This window comes from Rosa rugosa, chromosome 6 (assembly GCF_958449725.1).
Source record: "Rosa rugosa chromosome 6, drRosRugo1.1, whole genome shotgun sequence".
NCBI classification, from domain to species: Eukaryota; Viridiplantae; Streptophyta; class Magnoliopsida; order Rosales; family Rosaceae; genus Rosa; species Rosa rugosa.
Window position 1 is genome coordinate 36,169,377 of NC_084825.1, and position 22,238 is coordinate 36,191,614.

The window sequence follows — 22,238 nt, forward strand, 5'->3', positions numbered from 1 at the left end:
ACATACATATATATTGAAATTAACTTATAACATTTATAAATATTAGTTAAGGTGGTTATATTCAATTCACTACTACAAAAATTGAATCAGACGACGGCTAAAAACCGTCGTCTGATATAGAGGCAAAGCGTCGTCTATCGAGGCGCCGTCTGATGAAGATCGATTGTAGGGAACCGTCGTGTGACGGGCTCGGCATCATGGCGCGCAGCATGTCGGCAGCATTCCGGCAGCCTGTCGACAGCATGCCGGCAGCATTAGCTGTTGCGTGACTATTCTTCAGATGACGGGCGACTTTAGAAACTGTTGTGTGAAGGCAATTCAGAGGTCGCTTTATTTTATGCTCGTTGTGTGACTTTCATTCAGACGACAGTTTTTCGAAGTATCCATTATCTATTTTATATTCAAACGACAATTTTTATTTTTGGGTCATTGTGAATATTGTGCACATACGACAGTTTTTTGTGGTTATTGTTGTCCTAATAGAATGATTCAATGCATTGTATATGCTGAAATTGAAATAAAAAATGATCCAATTAACAGTAGCTGATCAATATATAGAAGAAATTGTTATAATCCACATCATGCACCAAAATAGATTGTGCAAAGGTAATCTTTCATCTACAAAAGGAGTACATCTAATACTACTCTCCTAGCAATATACATCCAGAAATTTACTTAAGGAGTCTAGCTTTGCTGCTCTCATGGCCTCATTGGAGTCTAGCTTTGGAAGCTCTCAAGCACTAATTCTACAGATTACAAGTAACACCTTGATCCTCTGAGATATCCATAACCCAACGTCTTTTAGTAGCTTGTTTCCATCTTGCTGGTTCATGGATTACAAGCTCTCTGAAAGAAGATCCTGTCCTGCTCCCTCAGCAATCACAATAACCATATGTCCATTTTCTGAGTCGTTCTTCAATGAACTCAAAAAGTCCACCTCGTCCTTCAAGAAATAAGAGGGAATTTGGAATCAAACAACAGTCCACATTGCGACTGGCAAGTGTGGCATGCATAGCTATGAAACCTGCAACATGAATTCCAGTTTAAGATGAAAGCTGTTTGAATAGGGTTTAAACTATTCATTCAACAACCTCATTCAGTATCTATGGGCAAAGATATATATTGAATAAACAATTATATTCAATGGATCTGCTTTCACAAACAAGGATACAAGAAGGAAAGGAACTCGTAAAACCCTCGACACATCGCAAAAAAGCATCCTCTTTACAGACCCAACAAACCAAATCCATGTAATTCCAAACATTTTCACAACTGATTATCATGTTAGTAAGTAAGGTGTGTACTCACTATCAATTCCATAAACATTCTGCCAGAAATCAATGCTTTCACTGTATTTATCAACATGTGTGATAGGTGCTATGTACAACCGCAAGCATTCAACAACAAAATCAGCAAGACAGAACCAAATTCATTTAGCATCTAATGTTGTACAAAAATATATTGACGAAGCTGCATATTCTAGTTAATAATCCACAAGTTAACGACATATGAGGTTGAAATGATTGTCAATTCAATGACATTAAAGCAGCAACCGTGTATAAATCTCATAACTAAAGATGAACTGTCACAACAATTGAAAGACCAAAAAGATAAAGAAAATTACCGTTGCATTTGAAGGAAATATAACACCTCCAGGTTTTAGCCAGCGATCTCTCGCTGTAATGACACTTCCAACCTCTGTGTTGAGAAGTAAGCATGTCAAAAAAATAATTTTGAACCATATATGCCCATGTATATAATTCAGAGGCACAATTATAAACTAGCAGTAATTATACAATCCAATAACCAACATCTTAAAAATATAATTTGCAAAACTTTTGATAGCTACCTCATACAGAAGCATGTATCCCATCCACTCTGAAATTATAACATCAACCTCCTCATCAATATCAACATCCTGCAGAACTAAAAATGTCAGCAGAATTTCCTCTGTTTACATATCCTGAAATTTCATGACAGTTGTGTTACAATAATAACAAGTAGCTTTTAAATGTCAGTGAGAGCCAAGACAAGAACATTTCAACCAGCTGGGTAGAGTCATTACTGTTTGGCCAGTAGAGAGATGGACTTTAGTAACAATTGCCCAAGTACCTCTTGGAAGGATACATAACTGTTAATGCAACTCAAAGTACAAGGAAACATGGAAACTAGCAGCTACATGATATCCTAATACACACACGTGTTTCATTGAAAGGAAAAAAGGAGAAACTAAACCAAATGCATCATATAAATTGGCTGAATTTTAAGTATTCATCCACTGAAAGTAGTATAAATCCGAAAGCAAGTCACTATGATTAATATACGTCCCTCTTTAATGGTCGTTTTGATTGGAACCCCTAGTACAGCTGCTCTAAATAAACAACCATCTTTAAGAACCTAAAAGCATTCAATTCTTGCTCTGATTATTCTCTTGAATAGTCATAGAAGAAATCTAACTTCACATAAAGCAAAAAAAAAAAGGGGAATTTGATTATACACCCAAATTGACACACCTCTTTTAGAATAAACCCATCCATAAAAGTGTTTTAATATACACCCAAACCAATTAATTAGGTTTATGCAAAATAAAAAAACCTATTAAATAGAATAAATAATAAAACCCAATGTTGTTAAGAATTACTAAAGCTGCCACTATCAAATTTCCCATTCACCTATTAAATAGGATTGATAATAAAATCCAGTAATGTTGCCGATGGAAGTCGATCATGAAACGGCTGCCCATAGACGTCGCCCCAGAATTACTTAACCCTTGATTTCAGCAATTGAAAATTCTCCTCTGGGTTGGAGGTTACGTAATCTTCACATTAAAAAGTCTAATCTATACATTCAAAGCTGGTGTCAATATCTCTACAAGCTTGTGATATAAATGGATTGCACAATCAGATGTTGGTGGGTTGCCTGTGTTCAACAGCATATCCGATTGGTACGGTTCATGAGTATTGTGGTTGCTACCTATTCAAAAGGTATGTGTGCTCCTGACGAAGAGGTATTTGTTTTGTGATGGTTCCAGGTTTTTGATATTGAGTAGGTATGATAGACTATACAAGTTCTTGATTGCAGGTATGATTAATATGCTCCGAGTAACAAAGTGGTTGAGAATGAGAATCAAATTTCAATGAACCTGAGGTCGAGGTCTAAATGCAAAAAACCCCTTATTTTAGCCGACTTCATCACTGAGAGGACCAAGAAAGGAAAAGCAAAAGCTGAAATTGTTAAGAAGGACGATGATGATTTTGTCGTACAATCGCCTTCCAAGAAAAAGAAGACCCAACAGTAGATCAAAACATAGGTGTTTGGAGACTACGGGTTGGTAAGTGCATGACGATTCCTGATGCAAAGAGGCTTAAGGTTTATTTGGTGAAAAGAGAGAACAAGTAAGTGGTACAATTATGGATAAAAATGGGATACCCTTTTTATGAGTTCCTATTCAAGTTGGTGTCTCCGTATCACATAGGGTTCGTACCTCTTCATGAGAAGGTTGCTGTATATGTTTGCATTATGTTGTGCTGTAACCGGTGAAAGTTGGTATGTATGCATGTAGGTCGCCCCTATGGCATGGAGTGAAGTCAGGAGTATTTGTTAAGGATGTACTAGCCATCTTGAATGAGGAAGTTGTTGGTGTGCAGGTTGTTGTGTGCATAGTTATCTACTGAAGCTGCGATTGATTTATTTGCCTGTGTTATAGAAGCATGTTACCATATTTATTTTCCTGTGTTATAGAAGCATGTAACCATATTTCCTCACATATATCCTTATATGTAGTGTTACTATAAATTGGAAATGCTAATGTTTTTGAATCAAAGCTGGTCCTTGCAATGATTGCACCCTCTAGATGAATAACATGGACCCTATTATGGAAAATTAATGAACATGGAATATTGATTCTATACCTACGCCTATTGGAATGGGGAATCAAATTTCATTCAAAAAAAGGGAAAAAAAGAAAAGCAAAATGACATACCTTGATGAGAGGATGTTTAATCACTACATGATAAGAATACCTCCACAAAAGGATGTTTAATCAGATTGAGAAATTATCTACGAAATCTAATAGGAATATCTACACAACCACATCTACTTAAAAATGGCAAATATAAAGATCAAATTTGAAAGGAAGAGATATACAATAATTAAGGCAATTAATCTTTTTAAATAAGGAATATCTACACAAACATATCTCCTAAAATATGACATTAGTTACATACAATAATTAAGGCAATTAATCACGTTGACATATTTAATAATAGGATTATCTACACAAACATATCTACTAAAAAATGGAAAATATATAGGTCAAATCAGAAAGGAAGAGATATACAATAATTAAGGCAATTAATCGTTTTTAAATCAGGAAAAATAAATTGATGGTATTAAATTATAATTTGTGTTTATAACTGATGCCATATTTAAATTAAAAAAAAAACACCTATATTTGAGGAATATTTTCCTTTTTCGACGAGAAGGGTAAAATAGTCAAACTAAAAAAATGAGAAAAAAAACTTAATTATAGACTTAAAACCTATACGGTAGGTTTAATTATATGAATGAGTGTAGATTAAAAGAAAACATATGATTGGGTTTCTCTTAAAATGAGCTTCATTTTTTGGGTTTTTTTCTAATTTTCTCAAAAAAAAAAAAAAACCACACGGCACTCTCAGTTTCAAATATTGTGAAAGCTATTGCAACCGACTTTGAGAAAAAGCAGAACGAATACTTCACACTAATTTGTTACGTATGTAGATTCAATACTACGCTACAACTGAGAGATCATTGCTACTTAAATTAGATGTTATATATATATATATATATATATATATATATATATATATATATATATATATATATATAATCTGATCAAATCCAAAATGGCTCTTCAACTAGCTAGTCATGTGGTGGCTTTATTCAAATCAATATTATGAGGTTGAGGTCAAGTTGATCAAGAAATTTTAGCTTGAAGTTGAAAGAGATATATAGTTGAAAGAGATGTGGTTGATTGAAGAACCACTTAACTGGCCTTGGCCTTTGTTTAAAGTGATAACGAGCTTTGGGGTACTATTGGTGGAGGATTCATCAGTTCTAAATCTTATCAAAATGAAGAAAAGGACTTCGATGTCTATAGATAAATCTTACCCCAAAAGAGATTCATTTGTTTTTAGTATCTAATTTGACCCTAAGAATATAAATATAGGCATGGCTCTATATCTTACAAGTAGCGTGGTACCTATTTTTGAGCTATATTCCAAGTTGAAATTAACTTTGTTCAGTCAACCATGAGGCACATGTCACATATAGTTTGGTTCGGGAAAAAATAGCTATGGAGCTGGTCACAGCGACCAGCTCAACTAGGTTTCTTCTGTTTCACATGTTCGTGACTGGATTTTTGGTTTATTGCCTCTCTGGTTTGACATGAAGTAATTAACCCAATATCTGGGTTAAAATTAGGATAACCTAAACTAAATTAGAGTAACCTAAACTCAACCCCATTGAGTATGAGTTTCACTTATGTTAAGGTTTTCTTTTGGGGTTTTCCGGGGACATTTAGAACAAAGGAGGGCTCCTTCATGAGGGGGATCATCCCAGTGAATCATCTTATGAATACAAAAGATGCGTAAGTCCTGAGGAATTTTATAACCCAGCTGCTAGTATAAACCTTCAGACAAATCAACAAACCTGAACAACTAGAATCGTGCCTTGTACAACCCTGTTGTGAATTTGGCTCGTTGATATGCCTAAATTGATTAGGATTCAAGGCAAAACCAGATGGGTAAGTGAAGATTAGTGCGCACAGGAATTCTTCTAGTATCCTAATGGGTTTTGGAATAGGAAGAGTTATTCCTATAGATTTAGACCTGGAAAGTAAGTTCTATTCTAGTTAGGAATAGGAAAGCTAGCTCTCTTTCCTTGTTCTAATAGTTTTAGGAATCCTAATGTGATATGTTTGTAACCAGCACCTATAATCTATAAATAGGGCTGCAGGGAGCTCATATAATGTGTCCTCAGATCAGATTAGAAAAGAGATCAAAGAGAGATCTCAGAGAGTTCTCAGCTACATATAAACACAGGGGCAGGGAGAGCCAAGGGTGATAGAGAGATCTAGCAAAGGGGTTGGGGATTAGCATAGGGATTTCAATAAGTACTTGTAATCAAGTTGTTATCTCCATAGTGCTAGTGATTCTCAAGAGAGATCACACAGAGGACGTAGGAAAAGTTTTTGTCGAACCTCTATAAAATTCTGTGTTCGTGTGCTGTGGTTTTCTGCTGTGATATTTAGCATCATCATCCTAATACTGTTTGCAGTCATAAGTCTATAAAGAGAAACAAGGTTCTGGGTAAAAGGTGCATATTTACTACAAAGTGGTATCAGAGCTTAGGCTCAAGGTGTTTCTGAGATGGTAGATGACAAGGCATACGCATGCAGCAATGTGATGCCCATTATGTTGAATGGGAAGGATAACTTCACATTATGGCAGAGGAAGATGAAAAGTGTCCTGATTCTACAAGGTCTGTACGAGGCTATTCTCGGGATAGAGAATAAGGCAGCTAATATGGCAGACAAGGTTTGGCAGAAGATGGACAAGAAGGCAAAGAGCTTTATAGAGCTACATCTTGCTGATCATGTATTGGTTCATGTATTGGCTAGTGCCGGTGACAATATCAACAGCAAAGAGACCTGGGATTATCTCGAGAAAGTTTATACGGGTAAGGTACATATTGGTGAGAATATGGACAGCAAGACATTGGACAATGTCAAAGAGGTTGACGCGGATAAACTCTTCTTGAAAGACGAACTCTATAGTCTTCGGATGGAAGAAGGCAGGGATCTGCAGGATCATCTGAATAAATTTCAGATTTGTGTTGCCAATTTATCAAAGGTGGATGTGAGGTATAAAGATGAGGAGAAAGCACTTATGCTGCTAAGATCTTTACTAGTTTCATTCGAGCACTTCATCACCAGACTCGTTTCCGGTAAGGATTCTCTCAAGTACGGTGAGATTACCGAAGCTATTCAATCTTATTTTAAGATGAGTAGGGAGACCGAAAGCTCTCAAGAAGGAGGCATTCATGTCAAGGGCAAGGAGATAGGTCAGTTGACAAGTAAGAAGGATAAATCTGGTAACAGGGGTACATCAAAATCCAAGGAAAAATACAAGATAGGTTGCTTCAAATGTGGTGCTGCCGACCACTTGAAAAGAAACTGCAAAGAAGGGAAGATGAGAGCAGAGGCGATGGCAGGGAGTTCAAACCCAGCCAATGTAGTCATCAAACCAGATAAAGATGACGGTGAACTCCTTGTGGTAACATCCAGCTCCAGTGCTTTCAGCAATTGGATTTTGGATACCGGTTGTACATTCCACATGTGTGTAATCCGAGAATGGTTTGACACATTTGAGGACAGTAGCAGTGGAGAAGTTTTTAGGGGAGATGACTCACCGTGTAGGATCCTAGGTACTGGATCAGTGAAAATCAGAATGCATGACGGAGTTGTTAGAACGCTGGAGAATGTCAGATATATTCCTAAGTTAAGGAAGAACTTGATATCTTTGGGTACTTTGGACAAGGCCGGATATAGGTATTGCTCTGAAGAGGGAAGACTCAAAGTTCTTAAGGGATCACTTGTTGTGATGAAGGGCAACATTCAATCTAACAACTTATACAAGCTTCAAGGGACTGCAATAATAGGGGGAGTTGTAATTTCTGTTGAGGTAAAAGTCAAGACTGAGCTATGGCATCATCGCCTTGGGCACATGAGTCAGAGGAATGCAGGAACTCCACAAGAAAGGTAAGCTAGAAGGTGTCAGTGTTTGCAAACTGAACTTCTGCAAGGATTGTACTCTTGGGAAGCAGAAGGTGGCATTCAAGTTAGCAAATTGTGAGAACAAAAGTAAAGCATTGCTGGATTATATTCACTCAGATGTATGGGGCCCGACAACAGTAAGGTCTATGGGAGGCTTCAAGTATTTTGTTACTTTTTTAGATGATTTTTCGAGGAAGATTTGGGTCTACTTTATGAGGGAGAAATCCGAGGTTTTCACCAAGTTTAAGGAGTGGAAAACAGAAGTAGAAAATCTAACAAGCAGAAAAATCAAGTATTTGAGAAGTAACGGTGGCAGTGAATATAGAATGAAAAGGTTCTTACAATTTTGCAAGGATGAAGGAATCACGAGACACTTCACGGTGAAAGAGAATCTCCAACAAAACGGAGCTGCTAGAAGGATGAATAAAACTCTCTTGGAGAGAGAAAGAAGCATGCAGTTGCATGCAGGATTACCGGACACGTTTTGGGCAGATGCAGTTAACCATGCGTGTTACTTGGTTAATCGGTCACCATCAAAAGTCTTGGACTTCAAGTGTGCAGAGGAGGTATGGTCTGGAGAACCAGTTGACTATTCTAACTTAAGGGTGTTTGGTAGCAGTGCATATGCTCATATTTCCAACAATGAGCAAACCAAACTCAAGCCAAAGTCACGCAAGTGCATATTTCTCGGAGTTGAGAAAGGAGTAAAGGGCTACAAGTTATGGGATATTGTCAGCAAGAAAAGGGTTCTAAGTAGACATGTCATTTTTGATGAGGAGACAATGCCGTTCAATGAAGTCAAGACAAGTGAGGTGAAGAAGAAGACTGATGTTGAAGAGAAAGCAACCGAAGTTCCTCTAACCAAAGGGATCATGGAAGAAACTCCAGCTCAGGTGGAGCAAATTGAGCAGGTGGAGCATGATAAAGGGGTTATTGAGGATGAAGTCTTAGAGCAACAACAACAGTCATTAATACAAGCTCAGGTGGAGCAATTAGCACTGCGAACCAACGACTCAGTTCGTCAGTCACTTGGGCAGGAGTTCCAAAGAAGCATAGCATTGGACGAGTATGCTCTAAGTTTGAGTCCAGGAGATCCAACCATGTATCAGGAAGCTATAGCAAATAATGTACGGGAAAGTTGGATAGGAGCTATGTTAGAACAGATGAAGAAGTCCATACAGAAGGACTTGGTTCAGGAGTCGGTTCCTAAGCCCAAAGAAAGAAATCAGGTTGGCTGTAAGTGGGTTTATAGGAAAAAGGAAGGAATGCATGATAAGGAAGCCATGAGATTCAAAGCTCGGGTATTGGCCAAGGAGTATTCGCAGAAAGTAAAGGTCGATTATGACCAAATCTCACCAGCGGATAGCTACATTTATTATCATGTGTTCAAGGATAGTATGGCTTTACTATTGCTATTTTATTTAGGTGACGTGTTAACTACATGTCAGGATATGTCTAGAATTTTGAAGTTAAAGACACAACTAGGGAAGGAATTCGACATAAAGGATCTAGAAGCTGCACAACAGATCCTAGGAGTGAGGATAAGGAGGGAAAGAGAAGCGGGAAAAATATGGCTGTTATATGAACCCGTGTCTTCTCCACCAGTAGCACACTTCCAGTTGAGTGTGCAGAGATCATCTACGAAGGAGTTAGATGAGATGATGAATGTGTCTTATGCAAGAGTAGTGGGATGTCTTGTGTACGCTAGAATCTGCAAAAGACCAGGTTTAGCTCAAGCATTGAGCGTTGTGTCAAAGTATATGGCGAATCCGGGTAGACGACACTGGCAAGCAGTGAAGTGGATTCTGTATTACTTGAGAGACACCAAGGAGCATGGATATGTGTTTGAAAGACAACAAGAACAAGCATGCAATGCTGGTCATGAGGGTTCAGATTTGGCAGGAGACTTACACAAGAGAAGACCTGCAACAAGTAATGTCTTGACTTGTGGTGAAGGTTTAGTGAGTTGTAGAGCAACTAAAGAATCAGCTACGACGTTGTCTACCACTGAAGTAGATTGCATGGCACTAACAGAAGCTTCCGCAGAAGCATTATGGCTTAATGGGTTATTGAGTGAGTTTGGAATTCAACAAGTTGTTGTGGTGAAGAATGGGGTCATCAATTTGACAAGGAATCAAGTGTTTCAAGCAGAGACGAAACACGTTGATGTTCATGGTCATCGCAGCGAAGGTTGGGTCAACTCAAGGATGATAACAATTGAGAAAGTTCATTCAAGGGAGAATGTCTCAGATTGTTTGATCAGGACCATTGCCATGGAGGAGTTCAAGTGTTACTTGAACCTGCTCATTCTTACAGCATGTTGAGATTGAGGTGGAGCACCTCCTCACTTGAGGTGTGTTGAGGCAAATAGACTTTTGCCAAGGTGAAGGTTCTTGAATGTTTCAGGATTACTTCAAGAAGTACAAGATATCCTGGAGGTTGCAGTAATCATGTTTGGTATCAACTCACCAAGGTGGAGATTGTTGTGAATTTGGCTCGTTGATATGCCTAAATTGATTAGGATTCAAGGCAAAACCAGATGGGTAAGTGAAGATTAGTGCGCACAGGAATTCTTCTAGTATCCTAATGGGTTTTGGAATAGGAAGAGTTATTCCTATAGATTTAGACCTGGAAAGTAAGTTCTATTCTAGTTAGGAATAGGAAAGCTAGCTCTCTTTCCTTGTTCTAATAGTTTTAGGAATCCTAATGTGATATGTTTGTAACCAGCACCTATAATCTATAAATAGGGCTGCAGGGAGCTCATATAATGTGTCCTCAGATCAGATTAGAAAAGAGATCAAAGAGAGATCTCAGCTACATATAAACACAGGGGCAGGGAGAGCCAAGGGTGATAGAGAGATCTAGCAAAGGGGTTGGGGATTAGCATAGGGATTTCAATAAGTACTTGTAATCAAGTTGTTATCTCCATAGTGCTAGTGATTCTCAAGAGAGATCACACAGAGGACGTAGGCAAAGTTTTTGTCGAACCTCTATAAAATTCTGTGTTCGTGTGCTGTGGTTTTCTGCTGTGATATTTAGCATCATCATCCTAATACTGTTTGAAGTCATAAGTCTATAAAGAGAAACAAGGTTCTGGGTAAATGGTGCATATTTACTACAAACCCTCACGCAACTCTTTGATTCCAACCCCATCAAAATTTATGCATATGCAGCTTTTTCATTCCTAGCTTAGTTAAAACCAATTAATCAGACTCTTTGATTCAAATCAATCCAAACACGTGTAAATCCTTTACTTTACCTCTACATAATAGTAACAACTAGCTCTTAGGAGTTGGAGAAGAATAAAATTCTGTGTTTGTGTGCCCGAACTGCTAGCCCAGTATTATAATAGCTCATACGGTGTCTTACCAGTTAAGAACAATAACTCAGATGATGAAATCAAATATTCAAATCTGCTTCTCATTGTCATCACCACATGTATATACATATAAACAAAAATTTAAGCAACCCAGAAGATAATTAAACAGAACCAACAAGAAGGAACAGAATCAAGCATATTCACAGATTATTAAAAAGTCGAAAGCTTAGCCCATGATAATTACACCAAAAAGATCAAAACTTGAGAGGACCCAACTGAAAACAAGACGTAATAATCAAAACCCAGTTACAGAATCGAAGAGAATCAACCAAAAGAAACAATTTTGATACCTGAGGCTGGATGCGACGGGAACCAGTCTGAGAGGCTAAACTGGGCGGCCAACAGTGCTTCGCTCTAAGGGAATCGGCACGATCTGGAGAGGCTAAACTGGCTCAATCTCAGTTCACTGGCTCAGTCTTATTCGCAGAGAGATGACATTGATTAGAGAGAAGAATGAGGATTTCGGAGAGTGAGGATTTTCATTTTGGTTTGGGTCTGTCGAGATAGAGAGAAGAATGAGGGTTTGGGAGAGTGAGGTTTTGGGTAGAGGGTGAGGATTCTAGTTTTGGTCTGGGTCTATCGACAGTGAGGCGACCAAGAGGAGGGCTTTGTTTTTGGGTCTGTCAATCGACAGTGAGACGAGTCAAGATAGAGCGAGGCGCTAGCTGTCGAGAGAGAGTTTTGCTACTTTGTTATTTTTGTTATGTTTTTTGCTCCAAGTACGTGTTAGGGTTTCAGCTAGATTTGTGAGGCCCTAATGCCCTATCAATTTGGAAAAGGACTCACACAACAGATTTGTGTAAGAACGTGGTCTGAATAAAGCCATTTAAATTTGGGGGTTGTATCCTATTAATTGGACTTCCCTCCTTCGGGAGTTGGAGAAAAATTGTGGTGTGGGAAATCTCCCTCCTTCAGCCAAACATACTGATCAGACCACAGTTTTGTTATTTTTTGTCGTCTGATTAATAAATGTTAGGGGGCAATTTGGGGTTTCAGATGGGGTTTGGCACCACTTACATGGTGGGAAACTTGCCGCTCAATTTTTTAAGCATCACACAACGGTTTTTTCCTTAAACGCCGTCTGAACTAATTCACAAGTCCATTTCAGACGACAAATTTTGTAAAAACGAGGTCTGAAAAAATAAAAATCAATCAGACGACGGAAAATTATGATGCGTCGTGTGAGAGGCGTCGTCTGATTGAATTTTTGTAGTAGTGATTAACTATGTCTCTAAATCTCCAAAATTAGTTGTTGTTTAACAATGGAAACAAAATTAAAGAAAATAAAGCTTGGGAAATCAATTACAAAGAAAAAGATAAGTTGTATGTTATAGAAAAAGAGAAACATATTTAAAAATTAGAAAAAGTAGAAAATTATTAGGTTAATTGGGCGGGCTTAAAGGGTCGGGCTTCATTTGCATGGTCCATACCCTACCATATTTAAGAAAGGGTCGGGCCGGCCCGGCCCGCCCTAATGCAAGAGCCGGGCCAGGCTTCGACCCTACTGGTTGGGCGGGCTTAGGGCCAAAAGGCCGAATGATGACCCTACATGTACACGTGGGATAACCTGCCTCTGATACCATCATAATAAAGTTTGTAGTTGATTTTATTACAAGAATTAAAGAATTACAGTAAAACCACTCTGTGGTTACAGGAGTCGAAGATTCAATTTGAGAGAATGAAAATGAAGCCTAGAAATAAAGAAAATGCTCAGAGCCTTCTATATATCTCAACCCAGCTAAGCCACACATTTCTTCTAACAACCTTACTACCTGAAACTCTAGATTTGTGACACGTGGCATTGCAATCTGATGAGAAAACTTGATAATGAAGAAATGCTAATTGCTAACTTTCTTTACAGTATTGACTCTTTACAGGGATATAGGCATAAACAAGTTTGAAGCATCCGCCCATGCTTATAACTAAAATTAATCTAGGTTAAAGCAATCCCCCTCTTAATCACGGGCTATATAACATGAACCACTAGTCTCACTTTATAAGATTGATATATATATATATATATATATATATATATATATATATATACAGGCCGGTTCTGAAGCGGACGTCCGCACTTCGCTAAAGTGCGGATGGCGACGCAGCAGTGGCGACGGCGGCTCGGGGCTTGACGGACGGAGGCCGGAGGCATCCCAGACGGTTCTGGGCAGTGATCGAGGTCGGAGGAGGTCGAGGTTGCAGGTTCTGGGCAACAACCTCACCTGCAATTGCAGGTTTCTGGGCAGCGCTGCAACCACATCGTCGGCGACTCCACCGACTGCAGACCGGTTCACCCGACCCCTGGCCTCCGTCCGGCAAGCCCCGCCGCTCCGTCGCGCCCTGAGCCGAGTTGCAGCGTCACCGTCCGCACTTTAGTGAAAGTTTGGACGTCCTCTTTGGAACCGCTCTGTGTGTGTGTGTGTGTGTGTACAGATTTTATCCAGAGCGGAGTTCCGCTTTAAAATTAAAGTGTGAACTTCAAATTTTGGGTCGCTTTTCGATCGCATATCCACATCTCGACCGTTCAGTTTTTAGGTACTAGTGTATAGATCATCTCTGCAAATTTTCAGCCAAATTGATGATCGTTAAGGTATCTAACTCGCTTAAACCAATTGACTGACTGAATCTGTCAACCTGAACCGTACTAGCTTTAAGGCAGTAATCAATGCCTTAACGATCATTAATTTGGCTGAAAATTTGCAGAGATGATCTATACACTAGTACCTAAAAACTGAACGGTCAAGATGTGGATATGCAACCGGAAAGCGACCCAAAACTCGAAGTTCACACTTTAATTTCAAAGCGGACCTCCGCTCTGGATAGGATCTGTATATATCCCTCACTAGAAGGGCCCTGTATATACATATATATATATATATACATATATATATATATATATATGTGTGTGTGTGCCCTTCTAGTGAGGGATCCCTTTTTTTTGTCTTTTCTAGGGATAGACATTAGACCAACTTTTCGATCATATTTTCACATCTTAACCGTTCAGTTTTTAGGTCATAATGTATAGATCACTTCTGCAAATTTTCAGCCAATTTGATGATCGTTAAGGCATCCAAAATTGCAATTTACCATTATAAATACGAACGGTTCCGGTTCGACAGATTCGGTCCGTTCGTGTAAATTGCAGTTTTGGATGCCTTAACGATCACCGATTTGGTTGAAAATTTGCAGAAGTGATCTACACATTAGGACCTAAAAAATGAACGGTTGAGATGCTGAAATATAATCAAAAAGTTTGTCTAATGCCTATCCCTGTAAAAGACCCAAAAAAGGGATCCCTTATTGGAAAGGCCCTATATATATATATATATATATATATATATATATATATATATATATATATATATATATATATATATATACAGTCCGGCTACACTAAGGACGTCCTTAGTTTTTCTTAGGTACGGATTTCCGGTTTTCACCCACTTTCCGATCAAATTTTCACATCTTAACCGTTCAGGTTTTAGGTCCTAATGTATAGATCACCTCTGCAAAATTTCAGCCAAATTGGTGATCATTAAGGCATCCAAAACTGCAAATTACAACAATGTAAACGAACGGTTCCGGTTCGACAGATTCGGTTCGTTCGTGTAAATTGCAGTTTTGGACGCCTTAACGATCACCAAATTGGCTGAAATTTTGCAGAGGTGATCCATACATTAGGATCTAAAAACTGAACGGTTAAGATGTGAAAATGTGATCGGAAAGTGGGTGAAAACAGTAAATCCGTTCCATAAGAAAAACTAAGGACATCATTACCTGAGAAAAATTATATATATATATATATATATATATATATATATATATATATATATATATATATATATCTGAAACGCACACCTAAATGGCTAAAACTAGTTCGCAAAATAAAGAAAGAAAAAGTAAATTGGACAAAGTTATGTAGAATGTGTCCAGCAGCAATCCAATGGACCTTTAATGATATGTGTTTGGCTCCAATTTTGCTGCAGCTGGTCAACAGTCTCTTTTCTTGCGCGGGCGTGCCAGCACCGTTCGGGTGCGGTCGTCGGGGGTGTCCCTTGACCTGACTTCTTTCAAGCAATTGTAGACGAGGAGAGCACCAACCTCGTCGCGGGATTCTTTGTGCCTCGTGGCGAGGACTTTGCTGAAGTTTCTTCTTGTTAACACAATCGATACTCAATATTGTAGATCGAGCAGAGCGACATCACCGGGAACTGTTGAGAACTTGCTAAAGCGTGACTTTAGCTTGGCTGGGTTGCTAGGGCGTTACCCTTGCTTGGCTGGTTCTGTAACCGTTGTGGTCGCGGCACTACCGTCGGCTCCCGAGGAGACTAGGACCGAAGCACGTCGGCTTCTGAGAAGACTAGGACTAGGAGTGTGATCACCGCTAAGAGAAAGAGAATGAGAGGAGTTGCTCTTAGAGAGGTTTGCTCTAGAGAGAACTTAGATCATCTTAGAGATGTTGTTGTTGTATGTGAATGAGTGTGTTAGAATGAGAGGAGAAGGTGTTTATATAGGGAAGAAAAAGAAGAGTGAAATGATGAGTGGAAGAAAAATAATGAAAGTAGATCTAAGTTCACTTGTAAAATATGGAAAAGATAGAGAAAAGATTAAATGAAAGCAAAGCATGAAGGTGCAGCAACATGGAAGTGGTGATGATCTATTAAAGAGATTGTAGAAGAAAAATATATCCAAGGAAAAAGAGAAAAGCATCTAGCTTTCTTCATGTGGGTAGGAAACATGAACATGTGAATATTGAGCTGGTTTTAGGTCAGTTTCTGCCCCTTTATTCCTTCAATTATTTCTCCAACAAGACTTCATTATATGCCTTCGACTTCTTCATATGAAATGTTCCACTATGAGTGTAGATCATCCTGACAAATTTTCAGATTTTTATTCCATGTGGTTGGGCCGAAAATGCTGCTGGACCTCTTACAGGTCCAGTTTTCCAGTTTTGCTTCTGTAGAAAATTGGGCGGATTGTTTGAAGGCCTTCCACTCAAAAAAAGCTCTGGCACTCTTCATAAGAAATGATCCTTGGGCTGTCTAGAATGGATCTGCAGAGTTTCAGCTCATTTCATGTTCATTTGGTGAGTCTGCCGCCCCTCCTTCCTTGTTTAGCTCGGTTTCTCCTAGCCGAAGTAGGAAAATGTGCTAAAGTTGACTTTTCATGTTTCCATGCTTCCATGCTTTCATAGTAGGCTTTATTTAGCCTCTAAATATATATTTCGAACTTGTCGACAATATATAGCTTGAGCCACTGACATTGGCTCAATTTCTCCAAGACGTGCCTTGTTAGACCAAAATGTTCATTTTGGGTCCAAACATTGCCCCCCAGACCTCGAAGTCAAAGGTCTTCGTCTTGACTGAAGAGGTCTTGAATCAGCACTCCTCTTATAATGTCGTTGCTCCAAAGCCACTTGTATTGGCTTGACTAAAATTACTTGAACAGTAGCCTCTCTCCCTCTTAATTATACATAGTGAGCATACATATATTAATCGCCAGTCTTCCTTCGCGAACCATCCTTTGCGAGGCCATGTAATTAAAACCACTTCGCTGCCAACAATTCGCAACCCAGCTTTCGCCACAATTATTGGCAAAAATATTGATTTGACCTCCTCCACTTCTAATACCATACTAGGCATATTAAATGCCTCTTGTATATGTGCCCAGACCAATAGCAATGGCCTCTTAAGTATATTGGCAAGTTCCAGCCACTATTAGGCAAGAACACAATTTTTTGCATCCTCCGCGACGCACAAATTTGAAACTCTTTTTGTATTTTTGTATATTTTTTTTTTTAATTTTAATAAGACATTGTGAATCAAGGTTTAGACATGCGGTCCAAGTATAGTCGTCTAGACACAAATTTTCTTTCAAATCCTTTGGGCAACCTTACTGAAATGGCCAGGTGGGGGAGGGCGAACAAGAGAGGCAGAATCCATTTTGGCATGAGCTACTCCCACATAGTGGTTTAGGCCCATTTGCACGCACTTCTGGATTCAAGAACCTGTCATGAACGTTGTCCCCTTTCTAGACACCATTTCACATAGGCTATACTTACTAAGATGTGAAAGGTCATAAGTGTAAAGACAGTTCAACAAGTGTTAATAAAAGCCGCCCTTAACCTTAAGGGACCTGAACTAGGCACCAATAAGGAGTTTAGGCCAATATTAACAAAAGAGACTTCACCTATTCCGTTATGATTCACAACCCCTTACCAAATTCATTTTTGGTAATTAGAAAACTAGGCCTTTTTTTTTTTTTTTTTTTTAATGAAAAGAAAACTAGAAACGAAAAATTAACAGCAAATTAAAAGCAAAGAAAGAAAGAAGCTAGCAACACCATGTTTGGCTAACCTCTAGAAGACCACGGGGGAGGCCATCTATGCTTCATTCCAAGCTCCGATGTATCAAAATTTGTAGGGTAAAAATCCCTCTTGTGAGAGCTTGTACGAAAAGAACAAAGATACTTCTCATCGAAAACTTGGGAAAAATTTGGCTCATTGGAGGAGTAATCTTGCCCCCCAAGTATCTTTGTTGGTTGGCGAAACATGATCTTCAATTGCACCTTTGGCGATGAAGATGTTCCAAGATCGGCTTTGTTGCCAACTACCATGTCATAGAACATGGTGTCTTCAGGATTAGCCACAGATTGGCCATTATAGACGACCACTTGCTGGTCTGAATTCTCCACATCAAGAGCTTCACTTGTTGGATAATTATAAACAAGAGTTAACTTGTATTGATGATACTCAAATTTACAGTTGCGAAGGACAACTTGGCCACTAGAATAATTGTTCTGGCCATTCATGCAACGTGGGTTGTAGATGTGCCCTCCACATATGTCAAAGCCACCGCTTGGCCTTGAAGAATATATGAAGAACTTCAAGTTGAATTGATTAATAAAGCCACAGATTGGCTTCTGTAGGCCACAACTTAATTGATAATTAAGTTGGTCCTGATTTTGATCACCTTCCCCATGACGTCCAGTAGCAGAGTCACAATTAAAATGATCATGAACTTGCTTCTTTTGATCAAAGGGATGATCATGGGCCATATCTTGCCCCCCATGCATCTGATCAGTGGCCACGTATTTGGCTTGATCAGTGGAGAAATCACATATTTGTTCAGAGACAATTTTCTTGTCAGAAGAACAATCTTGTGGACCGTCTTCTCCATGCACAACCTCTGTGTAAGGCTGTGACTCAACAGTGAGACCCTTACGTTGATTGCCACCTATAGGCAAGTTAGTCTCAGAAATGACCTCTTCGCGAGCAGGTTCTGGAATCGTGAACTCATCGAGCCGTCGACGGTCCTCCGCGAGAGCTTTACTCAGATTCTCATGGTATGCGGTAGAATTCTTTTGAAGGATATCAAGCCGCTCTTCTATGCTCGCATTCTCTGGAATGGGAATGGGCACATAGCCTTCTATCGTCGCCATGACTTCAGGAATTTCTTTTGGTAAAGAATTTCTTCTGGCATCCCAATGATGGTGAACATAAAAAGACTCTGGTGTAGTCCCACCGGGTGTGCCAAAATGTTTGTTTTGAAGCCCGGTGGTTGAATGTGCTTCAAGAAAAAAGACTCTTCTAACCTTGTCCCACTGGGCGTGCCAAAATGTTTGTTTTGAAGCCCGGTGGTTGAATGTGCGTCAGGAGAAAAACTTCTACAGTAAGTCCCACTGGGCGTGCCAAAATGTTTGTTTTGAAGCCCGGTGGTTGAATGTGCTTCAAGAGAAAAAACTTCTGATGTGGTCCCACTGGGCGTGCCAAAATGTTTGTTTTGAAGCCCGGTGGTTGAATGTGCGTCAGGAGAAAAACTTCTACAGTAAGTCCCACTGGGCGTGCCAAAATGTTTGTTTTGAAGCTCGGTGGTTGAATGTGCTTCAAGAGAAAAAACTTCTGATGTGGTCCCACTGGGCGTGCCAAAATGTTTGGCTCCAATTTTGCTGCAGCTGGTCAACAGTCTCTTTTCTTGCGCGGGCGTGCCAGCACCGTTCGGGTGCGGTCGTCGGGGGTGTCCCTTGACCTGACTTCTTTCAAGCAATTGTAGACGAGGAGAGCACCAACCTCGTCGCGGGATTCTTTGTGCCTCGTGGCGAGGACTTTGCTGAAGTTTCTTCTTGTTAACACAATCGATACTCAATATTGTAGATCGAGCAGAGCGACATCACCGGGAACTGTTGAGAACTTGCTAAAGCGTGACTTTAGCTTGGCTGGGTTGCTAGGGCGTTACCCTTGCTTGGCTGGTTCTGTAACCGTTGTGGTCGCGGCACTACCGTCGGCTCCCAAGGAGACTAGGACCGAAGCACGTTGACAGAGGGTTTGGTGGCACTGAAAGTCGGCTTCTGAGAAGACTAGGACTAGGAGTGTGATCACCGCTAAGAGAAAGAGAAGGAGAGGAGTTGCTCTTAGAGAGGTTTGCTCTAGAGAGAACTTAGATCATCTTAGAGATGTTGTTGTTGTATGTGAATGGGTGTGTTAGAATGAGAGGAGAAGGTGTTTATATAGGGAAGAAAAAGAAGAGTGAAATGATGAGTGGAAGAAAAATAATGAAAGTAGATCTAAGTTCACTTGTAAAATATGGAAAAGATAGAGAAAAGATTAAATGAAAGCAAAGCATGAAGGTGCAGCAACATGGAAGTGGTGATGATCTATTAAAGAGATTGTAGAAGAAAAATATATCCAAGGAAAAAGAGAAAAGCATCTAGCTTTCTTCATGTGGGTAGGAAACATGAACATGTGAATATTGAGCTGGTTTTAGGTCAGTTTCTGCCCCTTTATTCCTTCAATTATTTCTCCAACAAGACTTCATTATATGCCTTCGACTTCTGCATATGAAATGTTCCACTATGAGTGTAGATCATCCTGACAAATTTTCAGATTTTTATTCCATGTGGGTGGGCCGAAAATGCTGCTGGACCTCTTACAGGTCCAGTTTTCCAGTTTTGCTTCTGTAGAAAATTGGGCTGATTGTTTGAAGGCCTTCCACTCAAAAAAAGCTCTGGCACTCTTCATAATAAATGATCCTTGGGCTGTCTAGAATGGATCTGCAGAGTTTCAGCTCATTTCAAGTTCATTTGGTCTGTCTGCCGCCCCTCCTTCCTTGTTTAGCTCGGTTTTTCCTAGCCGAAGTAGGAAAATGTGCTAAAGTTGACTTTTCATGTTTCCATGCTTCCATGCTTTCATAGTAGGCTTTATTTAGCCTCTAAATATATATTTCGAACTTGTCGACAATATATAGCTTGAGCCACTAACATTGGCTCAATTTCTCCAAGACGTGCCTTGTCAGACCAAAATGTTCATTTTGGATCCAAAGAATATGATTAACAAAAAAAAAAAAAACACCCTTGAGCCATTGACCCGCCAAATATCAACTTTTAAAATTGCATTATTTAAAGAAATGCCACTGTCTGTTAAAACTGTTGGGTGTGTGGATCCGATTCCACATAGGATAAGGATTTGTTAATCCTTGATCAAAGAAGAGTTTTGATTGTTTCCTACCTGCTTACATAATCCTACTTGGTAATGGTTTCTATGTCTATTGGGAATAGGTTTCCAATGTCTTATAGGGTCTAGTTAGATATCTACAAATAGGGGCATAGGTTGTAGTAGTAGATCAAGTCTTTGAAGCATTAAACAGAGAGAGCAAGTGAGGTCTTGAGAGTTGGTGAGAACTTCTTGTGAGAGATTCTTGTATTCTTGTTCGTGTATTCTTCTTCTTCTATAGTGAAACCCAAGCAGCCCAGGGACGTAGGCAAAGTTCTTTGCTGAACCTCGTTAACAAGTTCGTGTTTGTTTTCTCGATCGTTTATCTATATTGTTTTGCACTTGTCTGCTTCCGCAAGAGGAATTTTAGGTCCAATTCCTAAGAAAGTGGTACCAAAGCTTAGGCTCTAGAGTGGAAACAATGAGTATAGAAGACGTTGAGAAGAGGGTCGATAAGTTCGACGGTAGTGACTTTAGCCTCTGGAGGTCACAAATCGAGGACTACTTGAATATGAAGAAGCTTGCTAAGACTTTAGAGGGCAAGCTCCCAAAAGATATGAAGGAGGAAGAATTTGTCGAGATGGATAGGATGGCCCTTGGAGCCGTTCAACTATCGCTTTCGAATGATGTACGGCGATTTGTTATCAAGGAGACTACGTTGAAGGGGATGATGGATAGTTTGTCCAACATGTATGAGAAGCCAAATGTCGTTCAACAGTTGTACTTGATGAGGCGGCTGTTCACTTTGAAGATGGGTAAGGGTATATCTGTTCGCCAGCAAGTTGGGATAGTTGGTGATATTATCGAGCAACTAGCATCGGTGGATGTTAAATTCGACGAACACATCAAAGCTTTGGTGTTGTTGACTTCCATGCCTTCGGATTGGGATGTGACTGTGAACTCGATTTGTAGTGGAGCTGGGACTACGAAGAAGCTGAAGTTTAATGATGTGTGACATTCTTCTGAATGAAGAGACGCGAAGACAAAATAACCTTGAAGATCCTTCAAGTTCTGCGCTCTCTATAGAAAATAGAGGTAGAACGTTCAACAAGAACTCAAACAACAATCGTGGAAGGTCCAAGTCTAGGGCACCTGGAAAAGGCCGAAGCGTGTCCAAGTCAGGAAAGTGGTCCGATGGGTGTTGGCATTGTGGGAAATCTGGACATGTCAAGAGAGACTGTAACCAGTGGAAGGAGACAATGAAGATGGCAAACACAACTGAGTTTGATTCGGATGCACTTGTACTAAGCGTTACTGAAGCACCATTGGAGTCGTGGATCATAGACTCTGGAGCGTCATTTCACTCAACTTCACAACAAGAGCTCATGGTGAATTACCGACGTGGTAATTTTGGCAAAGTGTTTCTTGCTGATGGTGGAGCCTTGGGGATTGTGGGAAGGGGTGATGTGAAGATTTCACTGACAAATGGTGGAACATGGACCTTGACCAATGTTAGACACATACCGCGGTTGAAGAGGAATTTGATCTCTGTGGGTCAGTTGGATGATGAAGGATGTCGCACTACCTTTGAGAAAGGTACGTGGAAGGTGTGTAAAGGA

At 39.7% G+C, this 22,238-nt stretch overlaps 1 long non-coding RNA gene across 1 annotated transcript; it reads right to left on the bottom strand.

Annotated features, from left to right (window-relative positions):
- Positions 1 to 533: 533 nt before the first annotated feature.
- On the bottom strand, positions 534 to 11,668 carry LOC133718760 (uncharacterized). The gene is made up of 4 exons (XR_009850559.1): positions 11,486 to 11,668; positions 1,850 to 1,918; positions 1,309 to 1,698; positions 534 to 1,024 (listed from the first exon to the last, which is right to left on the bottom strand). It is a non-coding gene; the product is annotated as an uncharacterized LOC133718760 (long non-coding RNA).
- Between the last annotated feature and the right edge of the window lie 10,570 nt (positions 11,669 to 22,238).